The 23,516-nt window shown below is 33.8% G+C and overlaps 1 long non-coding RNA gene across 2 annotated transcripts in view; it reads right to left on the reverse strand.

Annotated features, from left to right (window-relative positions):
* LOC102157568 overlaps positions 1-23,516 on the reverse strand; it is a 582,930-nt gene that overhangs the window by 178,494 nt on the left and 380,920 nt on the right. Inside the window, exon 1 of one of the 2 annotated variants that reach the window (XR_002341823.1) lies at positions 1,743-1,853. The exons of the other annotated variant lie outside the window; for it this stretch is intronic. This is a non-coding gene — a long non-coding RNA (uncharacterized LOC102157568). Of the gene's footprint in view, positions 1-1,742; positions 1,854-23,516 lie in introns of those variants that run through there. 2 annotated transcript variants of the gene reach the window in all.

Raw genomic sequence — 23,516 nt, forward strand, 5'->3', positions numbered from 1 at the left:
TTTCCAAAAAAAGAAAAAAAAAGTTAAAAACTAGCCACAAGCTGGTAAAAGATATTTGCAATGGAATAAAACTGACATTGAATTGGCATCTAGGCTTTATAAAGAACAACTATGAACTAGTAAGGAATTTCCAAACACCAAATAAAAATTTGTGCAAAGGTTTGGAATAGAGAATGGACAATGAAAATATGAAAAGCATCTCAATTTCACTCTACATGATGACCTCAAATGAAAACTAAATGAAATATTTCCCTTCCAAAATTATCAAAGTTAAAAGACTAACTATAACAAATGTAAGTGATGATACAGATAAGGGCATAGGTTCATCTCTGACAGGCAGAAATATAAATTGGTACAACTACTTTGGAGTGAAGAGTTCTTGTCCTATAAAACAGCAATTCTCAATTCAATTATTTACCATAAGGTAATTCTTATATAGTATAAGACTACACGATATTACTAAAATAGTGTTTACAGTAGCACCTTACCCCTGAAGTAAGATACTAAGTCTAAAATAATACACAAAAATCTATCAAATACTCAAATAAGAACTAATTACTATCTAAATGGTTTAAAAATGTGGACATACATTAAAAAAAACTTTTCCAGTTCATTTTGAAGATACTATTTGTCTGAAACCAAACAAAAAGTATACTAAAAATTAATCTAGACACTAACTTCATTGTGATTATAACACAAAACATGATAAAATATTAATAAACTTGAAATAACAGTATATAAAAAGAGAGATGCAACTTGGAAAATTCTTATTTAATCCCCCAAATATAAGGATTTTTCAGCATCAAAAAATGTATGGTTTTTAAATTACTGCATTTATGGAGTAAGATCCATGAAATGCCCATAAATAAAACAATCTAAGAATCATGCAAGAAACTTGTACTTCTTCTGGCACTAAAGTGTCAAAATAACTGACTGACACTAAACTTACTCTGGTGTGGTAAACAATCATAAAACTGGGGACAAAAATGCATGAGGCAACTATTTTCAGACACTGGACAGCAAGCAGTGCAGACTGTAATTCCTGAGAAAAGAAATACTCACATAATGAGCCCCATGATTATTCTGGATTTCTACAGGAGAAGAGTATGGCTGCTTACATGAGGTTACCAAGGAGCAGTTGCTACAGGGCAAATGCAGATAACAGAAATCAAGCAATACTGCGAGACTTAAAGAGTTCAAGCTGGAGCCAGAAAAGAGAAATTATCTGAGTCTCAAAAAGGCCCTAATTAGGAGTAAGGTCCATACCTATAATAAAATCCACTCTAGACTGGCCTTAACAAACCAAAATCCAGGTCTCAACAAAGTCTTTAAAGGAGACAGAATTTGGAAGTAGAACTCAACCAAGAAGAGACTGGAAAAAATACTGGGCTTTTTACAGATCTACAGTATTTTGGATCTCTGTTCAAGATGTCAACCAGAATCAAACAAACACTAAACAATAAATTTTTGGAAATTATTCAATACGTCATCCAGAAGATTCAGTAGACAATCAAACTTTGTTGGGCATTCAAGTAAACGAGAGAATGTAACCACTAATTAAAAAAAAAAAAAGTTAAAACTGAACTCAAGATAGTATACTGTATATCACATATACTGACTTTAAAGGAAGCATTATATATAACAGTGCTATATTATGATGCTTGCTTTAAAGTCATTATATATACATATATGTAATTTCAGATGAGAAATTTAAAAAATATTATTATTATTTTTAACCATACCTGCAGCATGTGGAAGTTTCTTGTTCTAGGATTAAACTCACACCAGAGCTGAAAGCAGAGCCACAGCAGTGACAATCCTGGATCTTTAAACTGTTGAGCCACAAAGGAACTGTGAGAAATAAAAATTACTTTTTAAAAGTCAGACTGGGAGTCCACATAGTGGCTCAGAGGTTAATGAACCTGACTAGTATCCATGAGGATGCAGATTAGAGCTCTGCCTCTCTCAGTGGGTTAAGGATCAATCACAGGGTTGGGCCTACAGCTCCAATTAGACCCATAGCCTAGGAACCTCCCTCCATATGTCATGGGTGCTTCCCTAAAAAAATAAAATAAAATAAAAAGTCAGACTGGAAATTTTACAACTAAAAAGTATAATAACTGAAGAAAAAAAAAACTTAACTTGATTTTCTTAAGAGCAGATTAGAAGTGGCCAAAAAAGAGAGGAGGTGGTGAACTTAAAGGCTCATCCAAATAGTTTATGAATCTTGCTTATAGAAGCTTTTAATACATACATTAAATATGGTTAAGACCAGGTTCCTTCTCATGGCTTATTATTTAGTGTTTTCCTAGACATTCTTGAAGGTTCATTTTTCCATGTGAATCTCATCATTACATTGGTACAAAAAAGTTGTATTTATAATACAATTGAACTTGTACCAATGAATTTGTATACCTAAAAGTAGTAGAAAAATATGTGTCAAATATATTTTAATGAGAAAATATCACATATGAAATTTAACAGCATATACATAATAGATTTCTCAAGATGGCTCTTTGGAAAAGCATTTTCTAAATTCTCATATGCTTCAAAATGTTTTCTCTAGCTTTAAGAGTTGAAGGACAGTTTGAATGAATATAAAATCCTTAGTTCATACGCTTTTCTTGCGTTTCTTTCCTTTCCCCATTGTGGGCTTTTTCAATATGCAGTCATAACTTTAATTTCTTGAAAGTTTTCTTGGATTGTAAAACCTACGTAAGTTTGTGATATTAATTAAAACAAATGGAATTCTGGTCCAAATTTTTAAGGGAAAATATGGAGAAGAGTATGTCCATAGTAAAGCTCTGAAATAGTCTTCAAAATGTTTGTGCATATGTGCAGTTCTGTCTACATACACAGAAAAGATCTAGAAGGAACCCAGTCCTTCACATGGGTGATCTTGAGTTTCTATACAAGCAGGAAGTAAAAGCTAGACAGACTTGTAAGCTTCTTAAACATGAAGGCACTGCCACAAAAACACAGAACTTTGGAAAAAGTAGAAAACTTATAGGTTCAGGCTATTAAAGGAAACAAATGTCTGAACAAGCACTGGATGACCAAGCTAACCTAGAAAAAAAATAACCGTGATAGGAATCTAATTTTCAGAATTGCCATGTTACATTATGTGTAACACAGAGTCTTAAACAAAATTTCATGAGACATGTAAATTAACAGGAAAGTATGACTCACATGCAGGAAATAAAGTCAATAGAAACCTTCCTGAAGCAGTCCAGTTGTTGGACTTACTGGAACAAGACTTTAAATCAGTTTGTTTTACTATTTTTAAAAATTAAAGAAAAAGTCTATTATAGACATAATTATGAAATAATGTCTCATGAAACAGAAAATGTGAATAAGGAGATAGTAATTATTAAAAAATATTCTGGAGTTGAAAGTAAAGAAACTAAAAGTAAAAATTCACCAAAAGGACTCACTAGCATATTTGAGCTAATCAAAGAAAAAAATCCATAAGCTTGAAAGTAGGCAATTGGTATTACCTAATTGGAGGACTGAAAAAAAATAAAGCAAGTAAGAAACCTGTGGGACCCTACCTATCACACCAATATACACATAATGGACTTCTCAGAAGAAGAAAGAAAAAGCTTATTCATTGTATTTGAAGAAATAATGGCCAAAACCTTCCCAAATTTGATGGAAATATTAGTTTACACATCAAAGAAGTTCAATTAACTCCAAGTAGAGTAAATTCAAAGAGCTCCAACACATTCAATGTTCTCCACAAAATTTTATGGGCTGAAAATTAAAACTCATGGTGTAAATATTTAATATTTAACATTTTCCAAAATAATTTTGGCTATATATGAAATTAGATCCTAACATGACATGTGCTCTAGCTAAGTGGCATTAAAAAAGTTCCTATTTTTGGAAGTTTTAAAAAGAACTATTTCCTTCAATGCTTCATTCCGCTGTTGGATATGCATTATTTTGAAGCAGACTAAAGATATAGGTGTTAAATTAAAAAAAAAAAAACATTTCCTTCAATGCTTCACTCCACTGTTTGATATGCATTTTTTTGAAGCAGACTAAAGATGTAGGTGTTAAAACTGTTCACTATCTCTGTGTGAATGCTCTGAATTACAGTTTTTAGACAATGAATATGTTTTGGGTTTTTTTGGTTGGTTTTTGTTTTTTGTTTTTTTTGTTTTTTTAACCAATGCTCATTGATAAGAAGAAAGAAAAAAGAAGTCTTAATATCCAAGGCTTGTTTTATAATAGGAGAATTTTGTTATAGGAGAAGACCTACAAGTAGGGAGATGCTCCACGGAAGAGCCTGAGAGGAATGAAAACAGGCTGTGTTTGGAGAAGGACCATTTGGGTACCAAAGAGTCATGTTTGATGTGCACCTATCAGCCAACCACAGTCTTCTTGAAAACACAGCACTGATTTTTACTTGAGTAGACCTTCACACCAACTGCATTAAGTACACTTGTCAAATTTATCCCCAGTAACTTCAGCATTGAGAAGCAGAAGCAGTAACTCCCATGCCATGCATCTTCTCCTGATAACATTTAGCAAGTGCAGGAGGATGGATGTTTATGTGTAAAATCCTGCAGGTCAAAGATAAAGCTAAAAAGGATGCCTAGTATATTTATGAAAGAGAATATTCATCCATATTCCCATTGGACCAAAGTAAACATCTTTGGGACTCCTTAGCCAGGTAAGCACGTAGGGGACAAATCCTTTATATGTATTCCTCTCTCCTTCTGCACAAACTTATAAATGGATTCATTTGCATCATTCACAATATTTGCCTTTCACTAACTATAAAAATACATATTCATAGTAAAAATTAAATTCAATTCAGAGATGAATAAATTAAATGGTTCATTTTTTTTTACTATCCTCTTATTTCATGCTAACTTCTTGAGATAAGCAATACATGCTGAAAAATTTTTTTCTAAATCTTTGGATCAATTTCCACAATTTCTAATTTTAAATTTTAATTGTCTAGCTTATTTCTCCCTTATTGAATTTTTCAATATTAAAAGTCATTAGAATTCTATTTACAAACAATTGTGAAAGTTACAGTCTCCACTTTTCATTTTATCACTAAATGAACTGCATTTATCATTTGCATCACTTGTATCACTAAAAGATTTAAAAATCAGATTTCAAATAATCTTAATATTACAATTTTTCCCTGAAGGAATCTCTATTAGTAGCCTTTAAAGTTTGTCTTAACCATCATATATGCCCAAGTATTTCTTAATTAAATAACACTAGTTTTGATTCAGTTCTCAAACTGTGTTTGGACATGACTTTGTAAAATGTTTATTGGCAATAAGTTTCTTTTACTTTAAACAAAAGCAGTTAAATATTACATAATTAGGGGTCAAAATGTATTTTTCAGCAAACTAGAAAAATGGTAACAATTCTATTATAATTTTATTTGGGGCTTGTTTTGTCAAATTCTTGATACTTATAAATTCCAATATTTTAAATTTAAAATATCATTTGAGACCTAGTAACAAGGTCTATTGTGTAAGCCTCTGCCTTCATACTGATATTATCATAAAAGCAATTTAAGTCAAGTGAATTGATTTGCTGTGACTATTTGGTAATTAAGAAGCAATGTTTTCTAACCTCTCTGATCACATGTTAAAGTCTCCTAAATGTAACAGTTTGAATATCAACAATTTCTATTAACATGCAGTCTAAAAATCCAGTATTTCTAGAAAATCAGCCCTTTACAAGTATTGTTTCATGCTTCAAACTCTACCGACCTGATAAAATGGTTGACACAAAAGACATAATGGTAAAGATATGTTTATACTATTTCCTAAAAGTTTTTAAATGCGTAAAGTTTGTAAAAATTTATACAATTATGTATTGTACAATAAACATGCATGTGTATAAAGATATGTGTATACACACTCACTGAGCTTCAAAAAGTGGATCTATTGCAAGAAAATCAATGCCATCAATTGATTGTATCAGTTTAAACTGGTAAGAAATTACCTTATCTAAATTTGTGTTGAACTAACAATCATACAAATTGATTCTATATGCTTAGGAAACTATGGTGACTAAGAACTACAATTAGCAGCTCACACAGTCTTTATGTCATTAGATCAGATTCAGTTTAATGCTGATTGAATTACTACAGATTTTGAAAGTTACTGTGAATTTCTATTAAAAATTACAAATTTGGTGCTTTTAATTTCATTTTAAGGTATATTTTCATGAAAACAATTTGTTATTTTCCTGATTATCTTCATCTGGTTCTGTATTTCTGATTAATAGCTAAAGAGAAAATAAAATGTACTCAATAAATTTATAGTAACGAAAGTTTCAAATCCCTTCCTTAAAAAAAAGTACTGTAATAGAACAATGTAGATTAATTCCTAGACTGGGGACACAAATGCAGGAAGGGAAGATAAGGGTTAATTATTCTTTCAAAGTGGCAAGAATTATTTTTCATGAGAAGTTTTTTTGAGGCACAAGGCTCCCGTAAAGATATTTTGGTGAGAGGTGACAAAATGAGGCCTAACTGGGAGGAGAACCATCCTCCGTGCTCTGATATAGATCTTAGCTTTTGTAACTGAAGAAATGCTAAGTTACTATAAATAGTATGTTTCTTCTTTCACCTGAAGAGAATGGCTTTGATGATGAAAGGATGGCATGAAACACCTGGAAAGTCAAAGACACTGAAAGCCCACACACCATAGGGAAAGTGGAAAATGCTCAATAGTATATTTAGAAAAACTAGGTCCCAGTGCAAAGCCAACACATGCAATTAATAGATACCTATCAGGGGGCCATGAGGTACTTATTTTAGGGTGAGAGCCAAGTGAGAAAACATGTCATGAATACATACAAATTCACAGGTATTTTGAACTCCACAGAGGTTCAAGAAAAGCCCATATTGTTTCTGTTTGTTTTGTAACACAATCTTATAGCAGGCAGTTAGAAAAGGAACTACTTACCAGATGAACTTCATGAGAAAACTTACATACAGTAAAATTTATATAACATAATTTTGACCATACTTGAATTAACCATAATTAATTTAAGGTTACAATCTCAGTGTTTCTAATAATAAAGCAAGGATGAGTCAATCATAATTTCTGTGAAGAAAGAACTATATTGTTTTTCTCATTTTAATTTGCTCGTCTGTATAGTAAACTTGTTGTATGCTGGTAAATTAGATCCAATGTAAATGTATATGTGAGACCAGAATCTGGTAGACCTCAAGCTCCTAAGGGTTTTTTTTTAATACTTATGAGGTTGCTATGTATGATAGAAACTTGTTTTAATCTTAACTTCCCTTTTGCATACTGGTGGGAAAAATTTATCCAATAGGTGTTTGAATAACTTGAGATCAGCTGACTGGGGAACCATTCTTCTATGACCTAAGCACTTCGCTAGAGTTTAAACATTTAAGCCTCCTGATAGTTAACATCCCATTTAGGCTCCAATTTTTATCCCCAGTTTTCTTTTTTTTTCTTTTTTTTTTTTTTTTTGCCTTTTCTTGGGCTGTTCCCGCAGCATATGGAGGTTCCCAGGCTAGGGGTTCAATTGGAGCTGCAGCCTCCAGCCTACACCAGAACCACAGCAACGTGGGCTCCGAGCCGTGTCTGTGACGTACACCACAGCTCACGGCAATGCCAAATCCTTAACCCATTGAGCAAGGCCAGGGATCAAACACACAGCCTTTCTGACTTACTTCATTTAGTATGAAAATCTCTATTTCTATCCATGTTGCTGCAAATGGCATTATTTTGTTCTTTTTATGGCTGAGTAGTATTCCATTGTGTATATATACCATATCTTAATCCATTCATCTGTCCATGGACATTTAGATTTTCATGTCTTGGCTACTGTGAATAGTGCTGCAATGAACATATGGGTGCATGTATCTTTTTCAAGGAAACTTTTGTCCGGATATATGCCCAAGAGTGGGATTTCTGGGTCACAGGGTAGTTCTATATATAGTTTTCTAAGCTACCTCCATACTGTTTTCCAGAGTAGTTGTACCAATTTACATTCCCACCAAGAATGCAGGAGGGTTCCCTTTTCTCCACACCCTCTCCAGCATTTGCTACTTGTGGACTTATTAATGACGGCCATTCTGACTAGTGTGAGTGGTACCTCAGTGTAGTTTTGATTGGCATTTCTTTAATAATCCAGTGATGTAGAGCATTTTTTCATGTGCTTGGTGCCCATCTGTATATCTTCTTTGGACAAATGTCTATTCAGGTCTTTTGCCCATTTTTCAGTTGAGTTTTTTTTCTTTTTTCTGTCGAGTGGTCTACGTTGCTTATATGTTTTAGAGAGTAAGCCCTTGTCAGTTGCATCATTTGAAACTATTTTTTCCATTCTGTAAGTTGTCTTTTTGTTTGCTTTTTGGTTTCCTTTGCTGTGCAAAACCTTGTCAGTTTGATTAGGTCCCATTGGTTTATTTTTGCTGTTATTTATGTTGCTCTCAGAGACTGACCTGAGAAAACATTTGTAAGGTTGATACCAGAGAACATTTTGCCTATGTTCTCTTTAGGAGTTTGGTGGTGTCTTGTCTTACGTTTAAGTCTTTAAGCCATTTGGAGTTAATTTTTGTGCATGGTGTGAGGATGTGTTCCAGTTTCATTGATTTATATGTGGCTGTCCAGTTTTCCTGGCACCACTTTCTAAAAAGATTCTTTTAACCATTTTATGTTCTTGCTTCCTTTGTTGAAGATTAATTGACCGTAGGTGTCTGGGTTTATTTATGGGTTCTCTATTCATTTCCATTGGTCTGTCTGTTTTGGTACCAGTACCACACTGTCTTAATGACTGTGGCTTTGTAATATTGCGTGAAGTCTTGGAGAGTTATGCCTCCTGCTTAGTTTTTCTTCCTCAGGATCGCTTTGCCAATTCTGGGTATTTTGTGGTTCCATTTAAAATTTTGGATTGTTTGTTCTAGTTCTATGAAAAATGTCGTGGGTAATTTGATAGGGATTTCATTGAATCTATAGATTGCTTTGGGTGGGTAGTATGGCCATTCTTACAATATTAATTTTTCCACCCCAGGAGCATGGAATATCTTTCCATTACTTTGAATCCTCTTTAATTTCCTTGATTAATGTTTTATAGTTCTCAGCATATAAGTCTTTTACCTCCTTGGTCAGGTTTATTCCCAGATATTTGATTTTTTGTGGTGCAATAATTTTAAAATGGTACTTTAATTTACATTGACATTTCCACTCACCAACAGTCTAGTGAATTTGTAAACCACAATTCAAAGCAGTGTAATATTCATATAGCACTCCTCAGAAAGTTATTAATTTTAAAGAAAAATAAGTGTAATCTTGCAAATTAAAAGTTTTAAGGCTTTTAATGTAAGATTCAACTTATCTTTCTCTCATGTAATAAAATTATCATAAATGAAAGTATGTATCTTTTTATTCAATTTAGAGTTGTCTTTTTAAAGTACATATGATGAGCAAAGTGTGCAAAGGTATAAACATATATTTCAAGTGTAATGGTGTACAACATTCATTATAATAGTAAGTAAAGCAATGCCATAAAAATGAAGAAAACATCCTTCAACACATTGAGAGTTATTTTTAAAGCCTGGCCCATTAGGTTGGAACCAGAAATTTCCAGATAATGCCCACATTTGCATGAAAATAAATATTTTACAATGCTTTGATGGTTTAGTACATACTTTAGAATGGATGGTAGCACTGGCTCTGAGAGAAGCAGAAAAAAGAAGAAGAAAAAAACAAAAAAAAAGACCTGCTGATTTATGTGGAGTAGCTTAGAGAATAGAAAGCAGAACTTTACTGAGGAGATATGTAGTTAATCTGTGCTCTCATCAGAGATCTGGTGATCCAGGGACGCACTGGGATATAGGAGCAGATCATCCACCTGGTCCCAAGAGAGATTGTGGCCCACTCTGTCCTCCCTCATGATCCACATTCACTGTTAGCATCATGACAGCTCAATCCTGGGTACAGAAGCTTAACGAAATCCTTTGGGCAGAAGTGGCTATCTTGCTCTTGTGAGCTACATAACTCTAACTTTTAGTGTTTCTTTTCTACCAGTCCCATCTCTATTCTGGAAATGCTTATTACCTTTTAATTAAGATGGAAGTACTGAAGAGAATGAAACATTATTTTGCTTAAGCAGCTTGGACACAGACTACTGTACAAGCATTCATTTTCTGTACCACTTTTTCTTCACAGGAGGATCACTGCATGAACTTGAACAGAGGTTGGCAAACTTTACCCATGAAGGATAAGATAGTAAATATTTTAGGCTTTGTGGGCCATGAGGTCTCTCTCACAGCTACTCACAGAACTGTCATTCTAGGGTGAAAGCAGCCCTAGATGGTACATAAGCAAACAAGATGCCTGTGTTACAATAAAACTGTAATTATAGACACTGCAATTTGAATTGTATATAATGTTTAAATTTCATAAAATATTCTTGTTTTTCTTCAACCATTTAAAAAAGATAAAAATAATTCTTAGCTCCTGCTTTACAAAGGGAGCTGTACAAAAAATCAGGAGACAGGCTGGATATAGCCCATGGGTAGCATGCTCATCCTTGAGTAGAACAATATTGTACAATGATGAAAAATAATATTTAACATAAATTTTAACTTTTTAAAGTATTTCATAGTAGTTGAATTTGTTTTGATAATTAATTCCTAAATTGTATCATAGTTCTGGCTTAAAACTTAGTTTAAGAGAATCCCAATTTACTGAAGCAGTGAGTATGGAGTTGCAATTTTAAAATGTAAAACTCATCTGTAAGACTCCATTCTTACTACTGGGCTAATTCATTATGTAAATGATGTCCAGGGAGTTCCTGTCGTGGCACAGTGGAAATGTACTAGGAACTATGAGGTTGCAGGTTTGATCTCTGGCCTTGCTCAGTGGGTTAGGGATCCAGGGTTGCCGTGAGCTATGGTGTAGTTCGCAGATGTGGCTCGGATCTGGCGGTGCTGTGGCTGAGGCGTAGGCCGGCGGCTACAGCTCTGATTAGACGCCTAGCCTGGGAACCTCCATGTGCCGCCAGTGCGGCCCTAAAAAGAAAAAAGACAACAAAAACAACCAAAAAAACCCCCAAAAATGATGTCCACCATTGTGTTTTATATTTGACATAGAATAAAATACTTGTTATGCTATTTATTTTCATATAAAATCTAAACATGTATTAAGATTAACCTTATTAGAAAAAATCTGGCTCTTTAGCCACCAGTGAGATGGGTATAATTTTATAAGGTTGACTATTTACTTATGCAGTCAATATTCTTACTGGTCAAAAAGTTCCACTGATCCTTCAAGACTGTCTTTCACCTCAGAGACTGTCACTTTACATTTACAGTTAATATTCTTTCTCTATTAGTTCTGCTTCCTGAGACACTATTGAAAGTATTAGAAATTATAGCCCTTGCTGGGAACAAAGGGAGGAGATGGTGTCAAACAATGAAGCCAGGAAGCTACTTCGGTGAGTATGATGTTTGTTGAATAAATCAAATTTAAGTTGTCAGGAACTGTATTCTTGCTCTAAGTGTTTCTAGTAATAGAACCATTTCCAGCTAAATGCTTATTAGTTGGGAGAGAGAAAGAAGGAGAGCGATCAAGTAATTTACAAACTCATCAGCAGTCTTTATGTTTTTACCTTGCCTTGCAAACTAAAGCAAGGTGTGCCAGTACCTACTAAATATTTGATCAACAATGTCCCTATTCCCAGTTCTTGGCATACATTACATGCCCTAGGAATGTTCTTAAACAAACTGCAATATCAGATTCACTTTAAACCAGTTTAGTATCTCATTTATTTAGCTTTTTAAGGAATTTCCATACTGTCCTCCATGGTGGCTACACCATCATAATAACTGAAGTCAGACAGAAAAAGACAAATATCATATGATATCACTTATATGTAGAATCTAATAAAAATGATAAAAATAACATTTATTAAACAGAAGCAAACTCACATATTTCAAAATCAAACTTATAGTTACCATAGAGGAAACCACAGGGGGTTGTGCAGATTAGGAGGAGGGGAAGAGCACATACACACTACTTATAAAATATATAGAACATATATAGAATGGATATATACATATATCTGATACACTTTGCTGTACACCTGAAACTAAAATAACATGGTAAATCAACTATACCCCAATATATATTTTTTTAAACTCTCACATAATTTTAGTGTTTTAAGTTCCAGGGAGCAGCCCAGGGTGGTCAAGGTGGGGGAAGGGACATACAGTGAGACATGGCCAGAAATTTGGGGTTTAAACTCTTTGAAGGACCTTGAAGCCTTCTACTTCTATGGGACCCTACTTCTATGGAAATTTTCCAGGTCCCCAGAAATATTGTTCTTGTGGCCCTTTTATCATCATCAAAATGTTTTCTTTTGGAGTTCCCGTCATGGTGCAGTGGTTAACGAATCCGACTAGGAACCATGAGGTTGCGGGTTCGATCTCTTGCCTTGCTCAGTGGGTTAAGGATCTGGTGTTGCTGTGAGCTGTGGTGTAGGTTGCAGATGCGGCTAGGATCCCATGTTGTTGTGGCTGTGGTGTAGGCTGAAGACTACAGCTCCGATTCGACCCCTAGCCTGGGAACCTCCATATGGCACAGGAAAAGGAAAAAAGACAAAAAAAAAAAATTTTTTTTCTTGTGAGTACTTAATATAATATAATATATGGAATTAGAAAGTGCTCAGTAAGTTTAAGTTATAATTATTTTCCCCCAATACTACTTTTTAATCTAACCATTCTGGTAAATGAATGTGTAGTAAGTTGTTTAAGCTGGTAATGATTTAAAGTGAACTTTGTGTAGATACTACTAAAGAAAGACCAATATATGTATGTCAGTGCCAACAATTAAGAGACTGAGAATGTTTTAAGATGATCAACTCTTTTCGAATTCTTCAGATCCTTTAATTCAGTAAATTACTTACAAGACTATATATATAGGTAGCCATTTATAAATCAGCGACTAAATATCTGTTTTATACATTGACTTCCATACACATTTTAAAATGTAAATACTCTTAAATATACGGTTCTCACAACAACTTTATGAGATAAATACCATTAAAAGACACCTATATTGTGCATAGAGGAAACCAATTCACAAATATACTAAGCCATTTACCCAAGATCCAATAGCCACAACCATAAGTCTGATTCCAGGGATCACATCCTAAACCAGCACAAGATCTCATATGGCAGGACTGCTTTAATATCTATGATTAAAATTCAAATTCAAATTAGAATTTCATATATAAAGCCTATATGTTAAAAACAAGACCTAAAATCTAGGTTTCCCCTCAGTTTTTCTCTTTTTTTAATTGAACACAGACTACAATAATATTGTGATATTACTCAAGCATAAAATATTTATTAAGTATCTACTATGATCCGGGGTCGTCATATCATTTTAGACATCTTTGTAAACAAAATACACAAAAATCCCTATTATTGAGGAGTTTGTATTCTAGTGGGTAATTTCAATTTTCTTTAAATTTTCTTCTCTACATTGAAAAATGTTTAAGAATTTATTTATAGTAAACATAACCAATATTCAAATATAAACAATATTCAAATATAATCATTTTAGTAAATGTTTTGACATCCAATGTTCAGGCAAATGAGACTGTACCTCTGTTTTAATTACTATCTTAGTGCTCACTAGCAGGCCTTTCCTCCCTCATTTTTTTGTTTGTTGTTTAACAGTTGCTAACCATTGTAATTTATTACTAGCTAAGGGGCAAGTTAGCCAGCCCAAGGACGGCCAGTCTTCATGCCATGATCACTTGGCTTAGCTTTCCCTGAAAGAAGTGAGGTCATGGAGTTCCCGTCGTGGCGCAGTGGTTAACGAATCCGACTAGGAACCATGAGGTTGGGGTTCGGTCCCTGCCCTTGCTCAGTGGGTTAAAGATCCGGCGTTGCCATGAGCTGTGGTGTAGGTTGCAGACGCGGCTCGGATCCCGCGTTGCTGTGGCTCTGGCGTAGGCCAGTGGCTACAGCTCCGATTCGACCCCTAGCCTGGGAACCTCCATATGCCGCGGGAGCGGCCCAAGAAATAGCAACAACAACAACAGACCAAAAAGACAAAAAAAAAAAAAAAAAAAAAAAAAAGAAGTGAGGTCTATCCTTGGGAAAGCAGAGTGAAATTTTATTATTTCCATTCATAGCCCTTCTTGGAAGTCCTGAGATTAGTATTTATTCCACTTTTTAAATTATTTTATTCACCTTATTACTTTCAAAGTAGGTTGCAATACAAAAATTACGAATATTTTTTCTTTCCCATCATTTTAATATCTTTAAAGATTTCCTAGATTAAAACAGTATTTATAAATAATAAGAAAGTTAATGTTTAAAGAAGTTATTATTGTTTTAAGGGAAAATTTATTTTTTTGAATAGGTTATAAAGGCCCTAATACTTCCTATAAAATGGAAGATTATCAATGTTAAAATTAAATATATGAACTCCAAAAAAAACTCTTAAACAAACCAGTTTGTTTTCATGGCAGTTCACAGGAGAAAAAGTATGATTTTACATTTCCTCCCTTTTTCATAAAATAAACAGAACTTGAGAATTGGGCAAAAAATTTCATGTATCTTTATGGAGGAAACTACTAGGAATCTATGACTGCTTAGCATGTATATGTAAATATATCTAAATATATGTATGCATATTCACACACAAACCTGTATTATATATATGGGGGGTGTGTGTGTGTGTGTGTGTGTGTATACATATATATATATGAATATATACACCTAAGTTGAGTATATATCTCCAATTTCACACGTTTAATATAATAAACATTTTTAAAAAGTCATGTTCTCAGTTGTAAACTTTCTCATTAGTTGACAAATATAAGAAAGCTCTGGAGGATACTTAGCTTATTCCACAGAGTTGCTAGCAGAATATTTCTGACTCAGACACCCAAGCAGATACAGGAGAAATTAAAGGGAAGGCAGAGAGATTTTTAAAACCTCAAAAGGCATCCCTACATTGAAAGAACTTCACAGAATCATGAATCTATACATTTCTGAGATACTGTTTAGTTTCAATGTTTCTTTTTTCTTTAGGTTCTATAGTTTCTTTCTTTCTTTTTAATGGTGAATAGGATTTGGGAAGCACAGCATGGAGATTGAAGGGTTATATGTAATTCTTTTCACAACTATCAGACTACTGATTAAGACTAATAAGAGAAGAACTGAAACTTTTTTTTCACCAACCATAGAACTATTCTTATTCCTACATTAAGAAATCAAATAATTGTGAATATTAAACATCAGATATAATAGGATATTAGCTATATTTACTAATAAGAATAAAGTAAAAAGTATCTTTGTCTCTAAATTCAAATTATGCATTGTGTAGTCCAAAAGTATTATAGCACAAGTAAGAATTCGTTGTGTGTTCTAGATGCTTTTCAAATACAGAGGGGAAAAGGAACTGATAACTCCTAATTTTTAAAGGCTATTCAACATATGAGATGTAACATACTTCCAAAATAACAATAAAAAACAAATTCTCTACAGGAAATTGATGAACAGAAAAAAAAATACATACAAAGACATAACTTCTCTAATATTGTTATTAAAAAGAACCTATAAATAATAGACGTTGACTGCTTTCCTATGTATATTACAATATTCATATCAAACTTAAATAACAAAAATAATAAAGCTGTATTTAAGAATGATAAAACTATTCTAAATATGTTTAGGGCTGAGAAAGGTTTTTACATAGCAGCAAAGAGAAGAATGAAATATTGGTGTATTCAAGCTGCTTTTCACTTTTAAATGTATTATTTTAAATAAAATTCACTAATAGGTAGCTACCAAATTGATTAAAAAGGCAAAATACCTTATAACTGAGCATGGTATTCTACCAGCATTTCTACATTTTTAATATCCTTGATTTAATGTTTCTGGAGCTTCAGTAACGCTAAAGTGGCCTTTCTTGGTAAACATGTCACCACAAAAATGTAATACATGCGTTCCATATCATTTCCTGCATTATGTGTGTGGGTTGTGGTTGTTTCTTTAGTTCCCATGACTATTGAGTGAGGAAGTTGGGTTTAATTCCTGGCAGCATAGTAGTTTATTCATTACATTAAAGAGCAGATCATATTTCAAAATGTTTTTCTGAGATCATCATAAAAATAAAAAAGAAATGGCAGGGTTATCAGCTCTCATTACTAAGTGCCCAGTAAATGTTAAAAACAAAAAACAAAACAAAACAAAAACACTAAAAATAGTCGCAGGAAGCAATAATTTCTATGACAAATTGTTGGGCTGTTTACTTAGTGTGCTGAGTAATATATTTTTGATCAAAGATAAACAGTTTAAAAAGTTAAGTTTGTGTTGCTGTTGGAGGGGGAAGGGTAGGGAGGAAATTTCTAGTCCCTGAAGACTGATGTACCTTGTAAAACAATCTGTCTTCAAACCAAAATGAAAGAGAGCCAAAACCAGCTCTGAATTACATGATGAGACCCTGGAGATGCCGTTCATTATACAATTTGCTATAGCGGTTTGCAGATGTCTCATTTTGTGGGTCAGATTAGGCATTTTTTTTTTTTTTTTGCTTGTTTTTTAAATGATGTTGCACAGTGTTGGTTTTAAGTTCATTCCTGATTTCTGTCACCATTTCCACACAGGGCACAATGTCTATTTTGAACAAAAGGACATGCTGTATCGCTGTTTCAAAACTGTAACTGATGAAAGAGTTTCACTCTGGCTCTGAAGCAAGTAAGGTACTTACTAGAAATGGCCCTTTTATATAGTGCATCCAACTATAATATTGGAAGGCTGGACTTGTAACCACTCTATAGGGAAAGTACCCAAGAGTACACGGTGAGATGATCAGCAAAATGCCAACTCCAAGCTGCAATGAGGCAATGATTTCAAATGACCCATTTTGGCACATTTGATTATAAGGATGTAATCCTATAGCACATACATAGTCTTTGCTAAAGTTAATAAAACTTATCTTATGAGCTAAGGAGCCCTGCTCATGAAATATTTTCTTCACAGATGTGTTTGAAAGTTGAGTTTGGGGTTTTAACTGAGGTCTTATTCAGGCAGTGATGACTGTAACAAGGGAAACTTTTTTTTTTTCTTAATTTGAGAAAAAAAGATATCATTATGCCTTGGGAAGTATTATATTTTCCATAATCATCTGCAATGCTCATTAGCCTTATTATATCTGAAGCACTTGTATTTGTTGAAGTAGAAGCAGCTGAGATAAAAGAAATTTGAAAGTGAAATCATTACACATTGGAGTCAGTGCCTTTTTCAAACTGGAAGCTTGCACTATTACTCTTAATGAGCTCATGCCCCAAACACTCAAAACGAAGTCATATTCCTTAACCTCTTTTGAACCTCTGATTTAAAACTACAAGGTGCTTTCGTAAGAAAAAAAAAAAGTCGATCCTGATTTTTATTAAACTATCTTTCATTTTGGGGAACAATAATCTCCTCAAACTATTTGATGGTGATGTTTAACCACGTCTAAAAATGTAATATTTTTATTGGTTAGGATTTTAAGGAAAATCTACTTTAGGAAGTATTTAAAAATTTTTAGGATTAAGTATATGTAATCTAACCCATAAGCACTTGCTAAGCATAGGTACTTAAAATTTAAGAAAATATATGCATGGTCAAATTAGTTTCTGTGGTAAAAGCATATGGGACTAAATACATGACATTCATGGGGTATAAGTAAAATTGGTGAAAGCTGGATAAGATGGGCGTGTTGGACCCATTCAACATTAATATCCTGGTTTGCTATCATTCTGCAGTTTACCATTGGCAGGAAGAAGGCAAAGTGTACCTAGGAGCTCCAAATTATTTCTTTCAACTGCAAGTGAATCTCCAATTATCTCAAAACTTTCAACTAAAAAATAAATGTCATATTATTATTTTCTCTATCTACATCTTCTAGTTTTACATAAGGAATAGACATTTTAATATTTTAATAAATGTTCTAGCTATTTTTAATATACAACACAGAGTAAAATGATATATCCTAAATTTACCATATGAGAATTAAGGTGCAGATTATGAAACTTTCTAAGGCAATAAAATACAATGTTTAGAGGGAAAGAGAGAGGGAGGGAGGGAGAGTTTCAGTAGTTGAAAAGGAAAATATTTCCCCAATACATTTTTACTGCACCTAGGGAAATCATTGTTTTAAGTCACTAAAAACTACATATTGGTGTTGATTTGATTTTAAGCTAATGCAATCCAGCTTTACATCCTATTTTGTAAATCAAAAGAAACACAGGACAGGGGAATGCTTACGCTGTAGTTCTAGAGTTGGAGGAAGGCATCACTCTTAATTAAGAAGCAGTAAAGTGATATACAGTGCTGTAGGAAAAGTACTAGATCAGAAGAAATGAAAACATTTATGTTTAATAGTTTCCTTTTGGTGACCTTAACTATGCTAATTTACCTTTGATAAATTGTGACAGAGACTGTCAACTGAAATGGTCAACATAGTCGTTATTTAAACAGTAACATTTTTGCAGTAATAATCTTGAATGTGTTTAAGACATAACTCCTTTTGTGAAATAATAAGCTCTTCTCAGGTCCCCAGAGCCTATTATGTTTCATACTGGTTTCTGGAGTGAGCAGTGGGCATGGCATTAAGGTTCCAGCAGCATGATGTTAAACCACAGGCAAACTTTAGGACTTTCAGAGTCACACAATCTATTTTGATTAAATGATAAAATTATGATTGACATTAATTTACTGTGGTCAGGTAAACTGTGTATCTAAGCAGAAGACTAATACAACTAAAAGAACTGTATTTCCAGGTGCTTTGTATTTCATTCCTCTATTACCAGTAAAATGAAGATGAGAAGATCCAGCTCCTCATGGTAAAGACTTAATTTCCTCTTAACACTAAAGTGATTATTTTATCTACAATAAACTCACAGGTTAGTATTTCAGTGTCAAAGGAATGAACTGAGGAATTGCCTTTGTGTATAGGAATTCACCTTGAGTCATTGCAGTTGGAAGTAATCAGTTTGTTCTTGTGATTTCACATAGATGTTTACCTATATTTAAGCTCCTTTAGAGGTTTCAAAGATCAGACCACCAAGCCAGCATACATTTTCCTAGAAAACTACGGTGGCAAAAAAAAAAAAACAAACACTGTAGGCCAAGGAAACACTATTAATTTTCTGTCATTTGTGTATATGCTATGCCAAAACGGCACGAGAAAAATCTAAAAAAAAACAAAACAAAAAAACAAAAACTCAAATGCCTCTATGTTATTCAATATCCAATATCCTGATGCTTTAGAGGTTAGAGCTATTGAGTTTGCCAGTATATTTATAAGTCTTATAAAATGTTTATGTTCTTTATTTGGGGGGTTTTGTTTATATTGTCTTTTAGAATTTCCTAAAAAAATGTTTACAAAAATCACTGTTGAGGTCAGGTAAGAGGTAGGAAAATAGAGGACTATTTTCATATTTTAAAGAAATGTATACTTAATATCCAGGTGATTACTCATTAAAATATATTTAAATATATATATATCAGATTTGACTTTATTCTAGCACACATGATAATGTGGACAATGTGCTTTTAAAGTAATTAGATTTCACTAAAACAAGAAGTGAGATGCTCTGAAAAGTTGAAATTCACATGCAAATTTTTTTTATAATCTATGCAAATCTCAATGAAAGCAATAAAAATGTACTGAAATGAAGGTGAGAAAAACTGTAAGAAATATATATTTTTTTATGAATTCTATGTGTCTTTTAATACTCCAACATCACCAGCCCATCAAAAGAAGATGCAAACATGGGCAATAATCATGTTCCAACATGTTTTAATGTTTTCCTATTCTGCTCATGTAAAAAACTCACAACTATGCATCTGCTTTTAGATTTTGTTGCTTAAGAGTTTTATTTGGCAGTGTAGGACATTAGAATATGTTTTAGTTACCAGTTCAACTAATTTCATTCGAAATGTTTAGATAGATGAATGGGCCCCATTTGTTTGCTTGCCCCAGGGGGCCCAATAATTGGGTGGGACTATCAAGATCTGTGTTTTTTTTAATAAAGACAAAGCCTCACTTCCTCCAAGAACCTCACCCGTGCTATGAGGCAGCTGGAGCTGAGTTGACCCCTGACTTCCCCCCCTCATTTATATGGTTTTCCTTTATTGTGTCATCTAAATTCCAATCATCTCTGTATACTCATGCCCCTGACTAAGCTGTTTGAAGATAAAAAGCATTTCTCATGTATCTGTAGATTTCTCAAGTACAGCAGCAATAGTGCACTTAATAGTTGCTCATGAAAATGTCTATTAAGATTTATTTTGAATTTTCCACTTAAGAATATCAGATATTTAGTACATATTAGGATGGATGAAATGAACTTGATTTTCTGATTTGCAAACTTCTAGCATTCTCATGAAATTTAATTTTTTTCATTTACCAATACCTGCAAACTTCCCACATGGAAGGCAACGAAGGCATTAATGTTTGTTCCTTGCTTAGGCATTGGCTTTTTTTTTTTGTAGTGACACATGTAAAGACATTTAACAAAATCTAGTGTTTTGGTTTGAAATGTGTCCCCCAAGATGGTGTTGCAGTCCACTAACACCCAGTACCTCTGAAAGTGACCTTATTTGGAAATAGAGCCTTGGCAGAGGATGGAGTTAAGATGAGATCATTGCAGCAGACCCAAATCCATTATGACTGTCTCTTTATGAAATGGAGAAATTCAGACACAGACACAGGGAGAATGCAATGTGAATATGAAGTCAGATACCTGAGAGATGCACCTATAAATGAAGGAATGCCAAAGACTGCCTGAAAACCACCAGAAGCTGGATATAGGCAAGGAACAGATTATCCCAGGTGGCTCTCAAAAGGAATCAACCTTGCTGACTTTTTGATCTCAGATTTCTAGCCTCCAGAACTGTGAGACAATAAATTTCTGTGGTTCAAGCCACTCAGTCTGTCATACTTTGTTAAGGCAGCTCTAGGGAACTAATTCCTCTATAAACAATTGCTAAAAAAATATTCTCAGAACCGCTTATTACTTGGAGAAAATATAAATGGTTAGAGTGACTAACCTGTGAATAGTTTATTTTGAAAGAATTTCCAGAATAGCCATTGGGAACATGCAAAGAGAAGAGAGAAGTCCAATTTGGGATGAAGGCCTATGCAAAAGCTGACAGCCTAGTGGGAACGAGGCCAGGTGGGTTTTTATGATTGGCTTTAGCATAGATTGGGAGATTGGGATAGCATGAAATAAAAGCAGGGGAAAGGGGATAGAAGATCCTCAACTTTCTAATTGTGTTCTTTTATTCTCCCTTCACTGCTCACCATTTGCTTTTTCCTAACGTGATACCTGCCAGGGAGATCATATGAGCAAAGCTTCTCTGCTTCTAAATTAGCCCAGAAGTTTGAAAAAAAAAAAAAAAAAAAGATTCCTGGTTTGCTTTCCTATGAAGATTTAAGATAAAATGTAAAGAGCAAGCATGCTGATGATAGAAAGGTTAGACTCAGATTTTATATTTTTTAAAAAGGAATTTTTAAAACACATATTGTGTGTGAAGAGATGTAGCAGGGTACTAATAGTGTAGGCCTTTTAAAAATCAATAATTGGTGTTAGTAATAAGAGCTGTGCTGACAACCAGCTGTGAAACTGCCCTCATTCCTGCAGCGCAGAAGGGGAAAGGAACCAGGCAATGATTACCAACTCCAAGTATTGCTTGCAGTCAAAGCTTCATTAAAAAAAATTAGTAAAATACCCTTTTTACCTTAAAATATGTGTCCCAGTATTGAAAGAGGATCTATATAAAGAGTTCAGAATAGAACTGCGGCAAACTGTTCAAATCAAGAGTATTTCCCAGTCGGGCAACCGGCCTACATTGTAGAACTTAGTCTTTAGTCAAAAGCTCTTCTTCTCCCAATTAAAGAAAAAAGGTTGAGGTGCCCACAGGCCTTTGCAGCATGTTTGGTGTGACTTTTAACCCCTCATTCCACTTTCTGTATATGCCTCTTCTTTATACCACCACCTGACATCAGGGAAAAATCTAGTCTCTATTACAAATGAGGCTGTTAGCATCTATCTTTTCCACAATTTTTAGAAGTCAGTGCTGAAATTCACGGTTGATCCTTGCTTGGCTCCTATGAATGCCGGCTGTGAACATTTAGTCATTTTTATTCAAATCAAAGGAGACATTTTTGTTACTATGTATATACTCAAAAAAGTGCAGCAACAGATTCCATTTCTTATCATAGTATTCCTACAAACCCAGCATTCGACAGGTGTTGTCTTAATGAAGAAATATATCTAACCACTGAATAAGGAAACAGATTTTCAGCTTTGACTTTTAGCTACCACTCACTTGCACATGACCTTACAAAATCCCTTGAATTTTCAAAGCCCATTTCTCATTTTCTTTTGTGCTCCCACGGAGCTGATCCAATGGTTTTTAAGGGAGCTCTGAGCTTGGACAAGCTCTGAAGGGCATGGGGCAAGGCAAGAAATGGGCCCTATGCTCCCTGCTTACCGTCCTGGAAAATAGGTATGATAATACCAGCCTCACAGGGGGCCCATTGCAATTAATGTTTGGAAAATGTTTTGAAACCCCAGAGTTACAAAAGGCAATGTCAATGCCAATTATTTAAGCGTCTTATTTCTAAATACTATTCAGATTATTTTAAGCCACTTTTTTTTGAAGTACATATGATACAAAGATAATTAAACTACCTGGGAGCATAAACCGATGGTATAATTTTAAGTTTTTGTTTGTTTTTTCTTTTGTTGTTTTTTGCTTTTTTTTTTTTTTTTTAAATTGCCTGAGTAGAGCATCTCTGGGACATGGATCATCTAGCTGATTTCAGAATCTGAGTTCCATAGAACTGTCCCATCGTTAAACATCAAGGAAAGGAATCTATGGGAAGGGTAATTTGCTGTGTTGATTTTGATTGTAGTTTTTGAATTTCCCAGAAGGTGATGATCCTTTGCTTGGCTTTGTGTTTCAGATAGATTTGAGGAGGGAAACTCAACAGTGGCAAATGAAGGAGGGGATGTAAAGAAACATGTCTCACATTTTGTGTTGAAGAGAAAACTTACAGCCAAAAGCTTTGCAGAAGATCCTATATAACATTCATGTTTTAAGCTTTGGTAACTATACTTTACATACCAACAAGTGTTTGCTGTATGAATATTTCTTAGGCAACACTGGAATTAAAAACAGAATCTTAAGTGTTTCTAAACAATCTGTGTAAATGGGCATTGTGAGAAATCTTTGACTGTATAAACAAGAGAGCAAGTTTAAAATAGAGAAACCAGATTAAGAATATGTTTCTGAAGATCAGTCTATTGTTTGCCTTAATCATATAACCTTTTTTTTTTCTTTCTTTTTTTAACTACAAAGCCTGGCCCTTTACTTGGTACAAAAAAAATTGAAGTGTTCACTCCTATATATGAAACTAGAATGGACACTCAATATTGGGTATGTGGTAAAAAGTGTCTTTGGATATAAGTCTATTAATACT

The sequence above is a fragment of the Sus scrofa genome, chromosome 2 (genome assembly GCF_000003025.6).
Source record: "Sus scrofa isolate TJ Tabasco breed Duroc chromosome 2, Sscrofa11.1, whole genome shotgun sequence".
Classification (NCBI taxonomy): Eukaryota; Metazoa; Chordata; class Mammalia; order Artiodactyla; family Suidae; genus Sus; species Sus scrofa.